Below are 11,752 nucleotides of genomic sequence, written 5' to 3'. Positions count from 1 at the left end.
GATTTTAGTTTAATTTGTTAAATGTCTACAAAATCAATTTCCACATGGTGGAGGCCTCGTAGCTGAAGATCCAGTGGAGTTGCGAAACTACGCCTCTTACATCGAGGCCCATCCATTACCAACTCGCCATTTTCAACTTGGGCCCATTTAGATATAAGATTTCCATAAAAACATATCGACATTTCCTCTATCAAACAACAAAATTGGTGTATCGATTCATCTTTAAAGGTAAAGGTTACATTCAATTAGTTACACAGATAATAGTGATTTATTATATGAAATTATCTAAAATGAAATTTGCCTAGAAATGAATTAAAAATATATTATCGCACTTTTAAGAAAAAAACAATCAAATAATAAATAAAATTAGACATAGACTTTAATACAAATATGATCAAACTAATCCAAAGGGTACAAAAAAACAAATAATATACATTGCTAAAATAATCTAATTTTATTTCCATCGGCGTAACATTCATCAATAAACCAATATATAAAAAATTGAGATTCACATTCCACCAACCTTTTCAACCAAAGACTTCTTATTAGAGACGGATAGAGTATTGATTATAAAATAAAATTCTAAAAAATCATGGAGTATATGATAACAATAAATTCTACAAAAATAAGTAAATATCCTGATCTGTTCAATGCACTGTTGATAATAAGTGGAGTACAAAATTATGGGTTGCAGTTTGGAGGCGTGTAAGAACGATAGTAAGGTCTAGCCCAAACCAATAATGGGCCAAGAGTATTGGAGCCCATTATCAGATCTGATCCTTCAAGTCGCATTCATTTCAGTATTTATTTCTCCATACATTTCATATTTTATCCGATATTTATACTAACAACTTAACTTTGAATCATATAGTATTTCCATATTAATTTCGTTGTCACAAAGAGAGATTTCACATCATGCTGCTAAACTTTTACAACGTTAACAGATAAATTATTTGAGTTTGGCTTCACAAAGCAAACGGAGAATTTCATAAAAGATGGTTTCGGAGAGCGACGAGACAATTGAAATTACCAACTATTACTAGTACTACTTTGAGTTTGGTATGAATTGAATGCATTTACAGTTACTATTTATTACTGTTCAATTGCAATATTCAAATTTAATTTTATGTTATTTGTTCGTTAAATTCAGTAATTGAAATAAAATTGTCCTTTTAAAATTGAAAAGTGAAAAGTTAGTCAATCATATTAATTCAGAGAAAATGAAAATTTAAAAAACAAACTTAAATGAAAAGAATGAAAAAAAGGTTAAAAATTAAATCCGCCCTAGCCGATTAGCGTGCCCTTTCCCAAGGGCGGACGGCTAGAAAGGTTTATCTCCGAAACCCGTGCAATAAAGCCCATAAATCCGCCCATCAAGTGGAATTTGTGATAAATGCTCATCTAAACTTGGAGAGAAAGTTCATAAGAGGCTAGTGTTTATACAATGTTCAAAGATGACATCAAAATGAATAACACAAAGGAAAAATAAGACACAAAAGGTGAAAAACCTAAGTCCATGCAACACCTGATCAAGTGAAACTCACTGCCCCATTTGCTCCACTTAATTGGTCAGGCGGCTAATGCAACATCACACCATCCGGCCGGGTCTTTCCCTTTGACACGATTCGACAGTTTGGACTTCGAATATTGTCTTCGTGCCTTTGACCTCTTCAAGGTGTACTTCTCTTTTCGTAATGCTTGAGATGAATAATGAATCTTGTAACCATCATGCCAATTCTTTAGCCAATATATAGTACACTACAATGATACATTATGCGTTTCACCTAGATTTGCATCACAATTTCAAATTCTAACATTTGTATATATCGTATCAAACTGTTAATTTAGAATAAACGGCTTCATATTGCGCTTTCACATAAGAAATTATACATACAAATAAAAATTAAGTTGGCGAAATAAATTGAGGTTCCAACGGTCCTCCTGGCTACGTACATTTAAGACAAACTATTGTACTACTAGCTTCTTTCTGTCTCTTGACAATCATGAATGAGGACACACAATTGATGTATGTACAAGTCAGTATTCACTATTCAGTAACACACCGTAAACGAAATTGTTCACTATCATTAAATAATAAACCATTAATATAAAATCATTATCTGCATTTATGTAGCTAGTAACGTCTAATATGCGTAGCGTGGCTATCCATGTTCCACAAGATTTCGGATCAGATACTAGTATGTCCCATTATTAATTGTGTTTCATTTGTAAATTTATATTGCATTTGCATATGTAATATAAAATAAACCATAATTAATACTCCAGCGATTCGGTTCGATTCTTTGTCACCAGCAAATATGGTACTAGTTCGCCAAGTATATAGAGATCGGTTTAAATTATGATAATGAAAGAAGAACCTACCAAATCTTCTCATTTTATTGTTTCAAATATTCATATCAAACTCCGACTTAGCCTACAATTATATTGCATCTTACTAATATTTCCTTGAATATCAAACTCTCTGCAACTTTTCTATATTACACGGAGTCAAACACTTAATATAGGAGTACTATGTTGACTCTGTATTCGCAAACACTTCACATTTCTTGAGCATGCAAAAAAAACTGAATGAAAAATCCTAGGTGATATATTTGATTTCACTATTCAACGACCACTAAGCGCGCCGAACAGAAACTAGCAAATATTTTAACTGGATCTTTCATTATGATTACTCATTAATCATTATCTATTGTCATGCTGTTATAGCTGTGTTATTGTGCTGACTATCTTAATACGCTACTTGCTAACTAATCAACATATTAATATGACTACATGAGTATGTCAATAACATAAATTTATTTTAACATTTTGCTTAATGTGCTATTTGTCCACTAATCAACACAATATATTAAAAATGTCAACACAATAATACGAATATGTCAACATAATTACATAAATTTGTGTTGACATTTTGTGTTGATTTAGTTAGCAAGTAGCATATTGATATAGTTAGTATTTGATATATATTAAAAGTGGATCAACTGAGTCCAAGTATACACTGTGTAAATATAAGAAGTGGACCAAGTCGGTCAGTATAAAATAAGTTCTGGTGTATTAGAAAATTGAATATTATGTTGCCTATAAGATTCTGATCTCGACTCATAAATGCATTTGGTTAAAGTGATAAACCCATGGTAAATGATAATTGTTCACTTTATTAAAATTTTAATTATTTCAGATTTTATACTACAATCGTGATTTTTTTGATGTGTAAATAAATTTAAATATAAAGGTCGCGCTACACAGAACTTGAATATGAGACCTTTGGCATAAGACATTAATCTCTCTACTGCTTGGTCAACTCACCAACACTATAATCATGATTCTTGTAATGACTCAATTTATGCTCCGTATTAGTCCAATGTACTCTTATTTTAGTACAAATTATACTACTTCCGTCCAATAAAAATATATGAAGTTGAATCACATTTTATTAGTGTTTAATGAGTTATGATAGTGAGTCATAGTAGTATAAGTTGTAAATAAATTGTACTCCCTCCGTCCCATGCTACTCGCACTTTTCATTTTAGGCCGTAAATTTGGGATTGATTTTTTTATGTAATTAAAAAAGAATTTTAGGTGTAATGAGACATCACTTAATAAAAGAGCTTTTAACTTAAACTAACATATTAATTAAATGCATTAATTCTAACTTAAATTATAAATAGTGTAAGGACTTTGTGACGAGCCGAAAAGCAAACGTGCGTGTAGCACGGGACGGAGGGAGTATATGGGTAATGAGTAGGGGACAACTTTTCATAAATAAAATGCCTATATTTTTATTGGACGGACGGAAATAGAAAGTGGACATATATTTGTTGGACGGAGGGAGTAGTATTTTTTCAGTAACTTAGATACAAAAGATACTTTGTCGGATATAATACAATCCCAATGGAAAATAGCAAGAGAATGAAGTATATGGAAATAGAGGTTCAAATTTCTATTTACAAATAAATTGAAATTACAACTCCATAAATGAGCCGAGTTGAGAAAGACCTCTATGTGCAAGACGAGATGCCCCAATAGTACTCTCATTTCATATACTCGTGTATTCAAAGAAAAAAATGGGTTATTCCCGTACGTAGCAGTACCACATAAAAAATGAGTTCTAATGAACTGCAAGAGGCGAGTATATAGTTTCGAAAATGTAATCTATGCATAAAGGTTTTCGTATGCAAGGTTTGAGCTTAAAAAATGTGTGGTAGTGTTAGTTTTAATGTTAGTCACTTGTACACATAATTATTATATACTATAAATATAAAATCTCTTAAATATTTGATTACTGCAAGACTCATCGATGTTAATATTAATTAATCTCACAACTCTATAAACTCCATATTCATGCTAAAAACTTTTATTCATGATTTCTCACTTTCTATAATCGATTTAGAGAACATAAATACTACTTCATCTGTCCTCCATTAATTGACACCGGTTGACTTGACACGAATTTTGAGTAATGTGGTGAAAAGTGGATGAAAAAAGTTAGTGAAGTATGAGTCATATTTTTATATATCAATTTTACGGTAAAATGTTAGTGAAATGAGTTAGTGGAATGTGAGATCCATTACTAAAAGTAGCAAAAAGGTAAGGGTGCCAATTAATTGGGGATCGACGAAAAAGGAAATTGATGGCATTGCCAATTAATGGGGGATGGAGGGAGTACCTTTGTCCCAAAATATTTGTCACCATTTGACCAGATACGGATTTTAATAAAACAATAGAAAGTGAGTTGAAAAAGTTAGTAGAATGTAGATCCTACTTTTATATACGAAGTATTAGTTTTATAATAAAATATGAGTAAGAATGAGTTAGTTAAATATGGGACGGACGAACGAAACTTTATGGGACCGACAAAAATTATAAAGCTCCCAATAAATTTTCAGGGACATGAGATGAGAAGTACATCACGAGCATCTACACGGACTTAGATTAAAATCATATACTATCATTTAATATCACAAAACTATACATGACAAATTGCGTTGTTTGTGCCCGATTCCTACAATTTTTCTATTACGTTTTCTTATACTCCGTATTAAAATATTATTGGGTTCCAGTATATAAAACGTGCGAGTTTTCAGTCTTCAGTTATCACCATCAGAAACTTTAATGTACACCAACCAACATCAACATGCCTCAAGTTGTGGTTTAAAAAAGAAAACGTAATCAAAGTTTTTATATCATTAACTAAATTAAACAATACTACTACAATTTTATTAAAAAATAATTTGAGTTATACATATGATACAGGCAGCACACCGTCAGGCTTGCTACACCCGCACGAGGAACCGACTCCAAGTTCTAATTATGTAATGTTTATCGAGTCTATTTTTTTTTATGATTATGTGTTTGAGTTTTTAAAACTCTACTCCAAATCTTATCAACAGAGTCAAATTGTACAGATAAGATATGAAATTATGAATGTAAATGGAGTCTTGCCTTCGATTATTGCCCCAGATATAAAACCCTAAAATTATTTATCTAAACCACCAGTACTTGCGTCTATCTACATACTAATGTTAGCAGCCTGCTGTGTTACGACATGTCTTACTTCAAGTCGGGACTTGTATACTCTAACATCACGCAACATTTTTTTATTATGTTGATGACTGTTACGTACTCCATTAAGAAAACATTAAATTGATTTAATCTTGTTTAAATATGAATTTTGTATACAGGTTAGATATACTTATCAGAAATTTACCAGTAAGTTTACGAGTGAGAGAGGCCATTGATCCGTAGATCCAATTACTAGCTAGGTAGGTCAAATTGAAGATAAAAGAACAATACATTTCAATATATGAAGAGTGTCTGACAGTGTGTATGGAGAGAAATCAAAATCATCAATTCAGACACCTACCGGCTACCACGACTTTAATACACAATATGCTCTACTCTCCATTTCTCCACTAATAAATAACCTACAATCTTGTGCCTAGAGAAACCATCTCAAGCAATGGCTTCTCTATACCTTCATTGCACCGCCCCTCCCTCTTCTAAACTCCGCCCCTCCCCCCACCCTCTCCTCTCCAAGCCCTCCTCTTTCATCTCCCATGCAAGGCGTTGCCACCGCCACCCCCTCCGCGCCTCCTCCGACTCCGACTCCCCCAATGGCAGGCTCGACCGCCGCAACGTCCTCCTCGGTCTGGGCGGCCTCTACGGCGCCACCAGCCTGATCTCCACTGACTCGGCCTCCGCCAACCCGGTCCAAGCTCCCGAGCTGGACAAATGTGGCGCCGCTACCAATCTCAACAACCAGCAGATCCTCGACGTCAACTGCTGCCCACCTGTGACGGGCGACATCATCGACTACAAGCTCCCGCCTGTGTACAAACTCCGCACCCGCCAATCCGCCCACCGCCTCAACCCCACCGACGTCTTCAAGTACAACCTCGCCATCCAGCGCATGAAGGAACTCCCCGAAGACGACCCCCGCAGCTTCATGCAGCAGGCCTTCATCCACTGCGCTTACTGCAACGGCGCCTACAACCAGCCCGGCCAGGGCGACCTTGACATCCAAGTCCACAACTCATGGCTCTTCTTCCCCTTCCACAGATGGTACCTCTACTTCTACGAGAGAATCCTCGGGAAGCTGATCGACGATCCCACCTTCGCCCTCCCCTTCTGGACTGGGACAACCCTAAAGGCATGACCATCCCGCCCATATTCCTGGACCCCAAGGCAGCCATCAACGACTCCAAGCGCAACCAAGACAACCTCAAGGCGGTCGTGGACCTCGGCCGCACCGGCAGCAAAGACCCCATGCAGTTAGTCACCAACAACCTCACCGTCATGTACACGGAGATGGTCCGTGGAAATGCTGACGTGTACGACTTCATGGGGCAGCCCTACCGCGAGGGCTTCCCGGTCAACCCTGGACCGGGGTCTTCTGAGAGGGGCTCCCACACAGCCCTCCACATATTCGTGGGGGACCCTAGGGAGCCCAGCATGGAGGACATGGGGAACTTCTACTCCGCGGGGCGGGACCCACTCTTCTACTGCCACCACGCCAACGTTGACCGGATGTGGACTCTATGGAAGGACGTCCTCCCCAAGGACAAGGTCCCGACCAAGGACATCACCGATCCCGACTACCTCAACGCGTCCTTCCTGTTCTACGACGAGAACGCGCAGCTGGTGCGCGTCTACGTGAGGGACTGCCTCGACACGAGGAAGATGGGGTACGACCTGCAGAGGATCGACCTGCCCTGGCTCGACTACCGGCCGCCGATCCAGACGGCCCTGGCGAGGATCAAGCGGACGACGAGCTTCTTCCCCAAGGTGTTCTCTGTCTTCCCTCTGAATCTCACCAAGGTGGTGAGGTTCGAGGTGCAGAAGGCGAAGAAGGGGAAGGCGGACGAGCTGCTGGTGCTGGAGGACATCACGGTGGACACCACCAAGTTCCTGAAATTCGACGTCTTCGTGAACGACGAGGATGACAACCCGCTGGAGCTGGACAAGGCGGCGTACGCGGGGACGTACGCGCAGGTGCCGCACAAGGCGCCGAAGAAGACGTCGACGACGTCGATCAGGCTGAGGCTGACGGACCTGTATGAGGACATGGACATCGGCGACGATGATAGCATCGTTGTGACTATTGTGCCGAGGCACAGCGGGCCTGGGGTCACTATTGGTGGCATCAAGATCATTGAGAATCCAAACAAGGCTTGATTATTCCCTAAGACTTGGCTTAATTAAATAAATCGTATGGTATTGCAGAATGAGAGACCTGATCGATTTGTTTCGCTATCGGGTTCATGCTTGTGTTTTATTTCTATTTCTATTTCTATCGTAATTGTGAGTGTCATGGCTGATTTCATTTGGCAATATGAATTTGGCTGGTGTGTATCTTTCTGGAGTTTTAATTATAATAAATTGAAATTATCAATTAATCTACAACACCAGCCAATGATATCATGTTTATACATGAACAAAACACTCATGTATAATTAATAAAATTACTCCATAAAGATGAGTTTTTCAAGTAAAACAAACATACTGTAATAGAAAAACAAAATAAAAAAAATTAAAAATGAGACTTTTTAAAGTGTAAAAAGGAATTATATAAATTATTAATTTACTGAGACGGCAACCAATGTATAGTATCGAACATGGTACATGAAATATACATTTACAACGTGGCTTCGAGATGTTAATAAATACTGATAAGAATAGTAACTACTGATTTTCATTAACTGCTTTCCTTTAAGTAGGTGGAAATGAAACTAGTAATTACAATTGTATTCTACCATCTGCCAATCTAATGATCGCATAATTTGCACGTCATTTTTGTTTATCCTTTTCCGAAAAAGTCCAGCCCCAATTACTATCGTAGTCATTTACAAAGAGAAATTTAATTTGAAAAAAAAATGATGAAGAAGGAACTGATCATGTGTATTGTAATTTATAAGTAATATAAAAGTTTTGTAAGTGAGTTATTCATTGTTATAGAAAAATTAGAATTGAGTAATTAAGAGAAAACAATATTTTGTTGATGGAATATATAATTGAATAAGAAGAAAAACAAGAGAGAATTTGACAATGAATAAAAATAAGTAATAAAATATAGTTCATTTAAGCAAATCCAACTATATAGCCTTAACTGAAATGAAAGTAACTGTTATATATGGGTAGGAAAGTATGTATACAAAATCCAAACATAACATAAAATTAAATGTAAATATATGAAAGTACTATTTAAACCCTATGTGACAATGTTATAATGTCAAAAAAAAATTATATTTTTCAAACAAAAATAAGGTTTAAGTGCTAAAATAGGAAAGAAACAACAATCTTTGAGAAAAGCACGTGGTTGACTGGTTGGCCATAAAAAAGGGATTGGAATGTAAAGTAGTAATTTCAGGGTGGCCACATCTTATAATTTAGAAGGAAATCTTTTTTGGTCCACGAACTTTGTCAAAGTATCATTTTACGGCCGCGAATTTTGAAAATATCATTTGAGATCCGTCAACTATGGATTAATATCAATCAAAGTACTTTTTTACTATTTTCAAGTTTTTTACTTAATACCTTAAAGGGTACATATTTTTAATAAACTTATCACATACTCATATTTTTTATAAATATCTTTACTATATATTTTTTGAAGAATTTTTTAAATATAACTTGACCTTTAATATTATCACTTAATTTTGTGATATGCAAGAAAAGTTCAAAGTTCCTTCTACAACTTTTTATAATTAAAGAATTTTAAAATATTTTTAAGATATGGATACTCGCAAAAATTATTGTCACCGTCAATAGACGATACTTGAATATTGATATACAGTCAAAAATATATAGTAAAGATATTCAAGTATCGTCTATTGACTGTGAGATTAATTTTTACGAATATCCATAGCTCAAAAATATTTTAAAAGTCTTTAATTTTATGAAGAAGGTCTTTAATTATACGAAGAAGGAACTTTTCTTGCATGTCACAAAATTAAGTGATAATATTAAAGGTCAAATTAAATTTAAAAAATTAGTCAAAAATATATAGTGAATATATTTATAAAAAATATGAATATGTGATAAGTTTATTAAAAATATGTACCCTTAAAGGTATTGAGTGTATTTTCGTCTGAAAAAAAACTTGGAAATAGTAAAACGTACTTCGATTGATATTAACTCATAGTTGACTGACCTCAAATGATATTTTCAAAGTTCACGGACCTAAAATGATATTTTGACAAAGTTCATGAAAAAAAATGTTCCCTCTATAATTTAATGCTTCCCACCAACTGATTCAACTAAAATGATTAATTTTTTTCTTCTTTATTTGTAGTCTCAAATATCAATTATATTCATTCATGTATGATGGATGTATCCATTATTAAATGCCGGTGCATTCATACTCGATATTTATTTCTTTTCATCTACCTATATATGCAAGGATTGGGTCATATAAGGGTAAATACTGTTTCCCGTGCCCATTCCGTGGGATCATGTCTAAATTTAAAAGAGAGTGCAAATTATTTAAAAATCACTCGTTATGAAAAAAAATAGAAAATCTCAAGAGTTTGGAACAAATTCTATAAAATATCAAAGTTTAGGAAATTTTTTAGAAAACATAAAAAAATAGTGTATCTACAGGACAAATTACCATTTTTATTCAAATGATGTCGTTTAAATACTCTTTGCTTTTTACCACGATGGCACTTTCGACAAAGACATCAGCTTCAATATAAAAAAAAAATAATTTTAGGAGGAAATTTAGAAAAACTCAAAGTTCGTATTTACATTCCAAAATAAAAGTTTGAAAAAAAACCGAAAATGTTTGAAATTTTGTGTATATACACAAATAATCTAATTTTAAAATACCGACTCTAACACTGTTTACAAGCTTAAAAAAATGTTATTTATCATATACTCATGTGAATTCTAATTTGTAATGTTTATAAAAGAATTTCTCATTTGAAATTTAGTAACTTTTCAGAAAGTTTTACATAAATAACTTCGATAAATAATGTAAAAAGATGTTTATATCTAGTAAATTAAAGTATATGCGACAAGTTCCGCCTGAATATATATTCCACGTCACGTCAGACAAGCACTTAGATATTAATTTGTCTTTTGATATTACTAAAAAAATATACTCCGTACTAATATTATAAAAAAAATTATGCAATTTATTTATAAGAAATTCAAATATTTAGTACTCCGATCAAATTAGTTTATAAATTACGCTGCATGTTTCAAATTTTTAAATTTCAAATAGAGTCCAAAACGAGCTTACATTTTTAGGTAATCGAACTATTTGATTATGAGGCATTCGGATTGTAATCTACCTAGCTCTCAAATTCTTTGGATGATTTGTATTTGTAGCAAACAAATACATATACATCTATTAAAATTTACTTTAGTGAGAGGTTTTTGTTTGGTTCCACCGATCTATATACTCCTTATTTACATTTTGAGTCACTATAAGAACATTAAATAGTATGGATAAATATTTGAACATAAACATATACTAAATGACAACCCAAATTAAAATGACAACATACCATTAATGAGGAGGATCATTATATTTAGGAGTAGATTCAACCTTAATTTGTCAGGTTGCCACATGACAGACTTGTTTATCTATATATCATAGATTGCTTGATTATTTTTGATATTGTATAATAGATTGTTTAGAACTATATGTTGAGTTACTTGCCTATGTATTACTGATTGATTGCTTATGTATTGCAGATTGTCTGCCTAAGTTTTCATTTTAACTATGGTGTCACTATAGTGCTCTAATTTCGTATCGCAAATTGCTTGAAACTATATGCCGAGTTATTATCATATATATCACAGATTGCAAGCATACATTGTCAATTTAACTATGATGTCACATAGTGCTCCCTTTTGAACACATTAATTCAATTAAAATATAATCTAATGATCCATTGTGAGCATACTACACTACATTAAAAAAAAAAGCTACAGCTTAGCAATTTTATCACATTCCTCGATCAGGATCAGGCCGAACTGGCTCAAAAATAAATTTAAAAAAAATGATCAAATGTCTTGAATAGGCCGGGCTGTCCCAAGTTTTTGACAATCAAAATTCTTTTTAGATGCTTATTTTGAGTGATATACTCCTTCCCTCCTAAAAAAGAATGATTAATTTTATCATTTTAGATCATTTCTAAAAATTAGACCAAATCTAAATATGAAAAGTTTTTAACAATATACTACTACTAATCATACACATTATTTTATTGTGGTTCTCGCTATC

The 11,752-nt window shown here is 34.2% G+C and overlaps 1 pseudogene; it reads left to right on the top strand.

Moving 5' to 3' along the window:
* Nucleotides 1-5,951: 5,951 nt before the first annotated feature.
* On the top strand, nucleotides 5,952-7,916 carry LOC121809980 (annotated as a pseudogene).
* The last annotated feature ends 3,836 nt before the right edge of the window (nucleotides 7,917-11,752 follow it).

Source organism: Salvia splendens, chromosome 6, assembly GCF_004379255.2.
Source record: "Salvia splendens isolate huo1 chromosome 6, SspV2, whole genome shotgun sequence".
NCBI classification, from domain to species: domain Eukaryota; kingdom Viridiplantae; phylum Streptophyta; class Magnoliopsida; order Lamiales; family Lamiaceae; genus Salvia; species Salvia splendens.
This window is presented reverse-complemented; position numbering and strand designations above follow the sequence as displayed.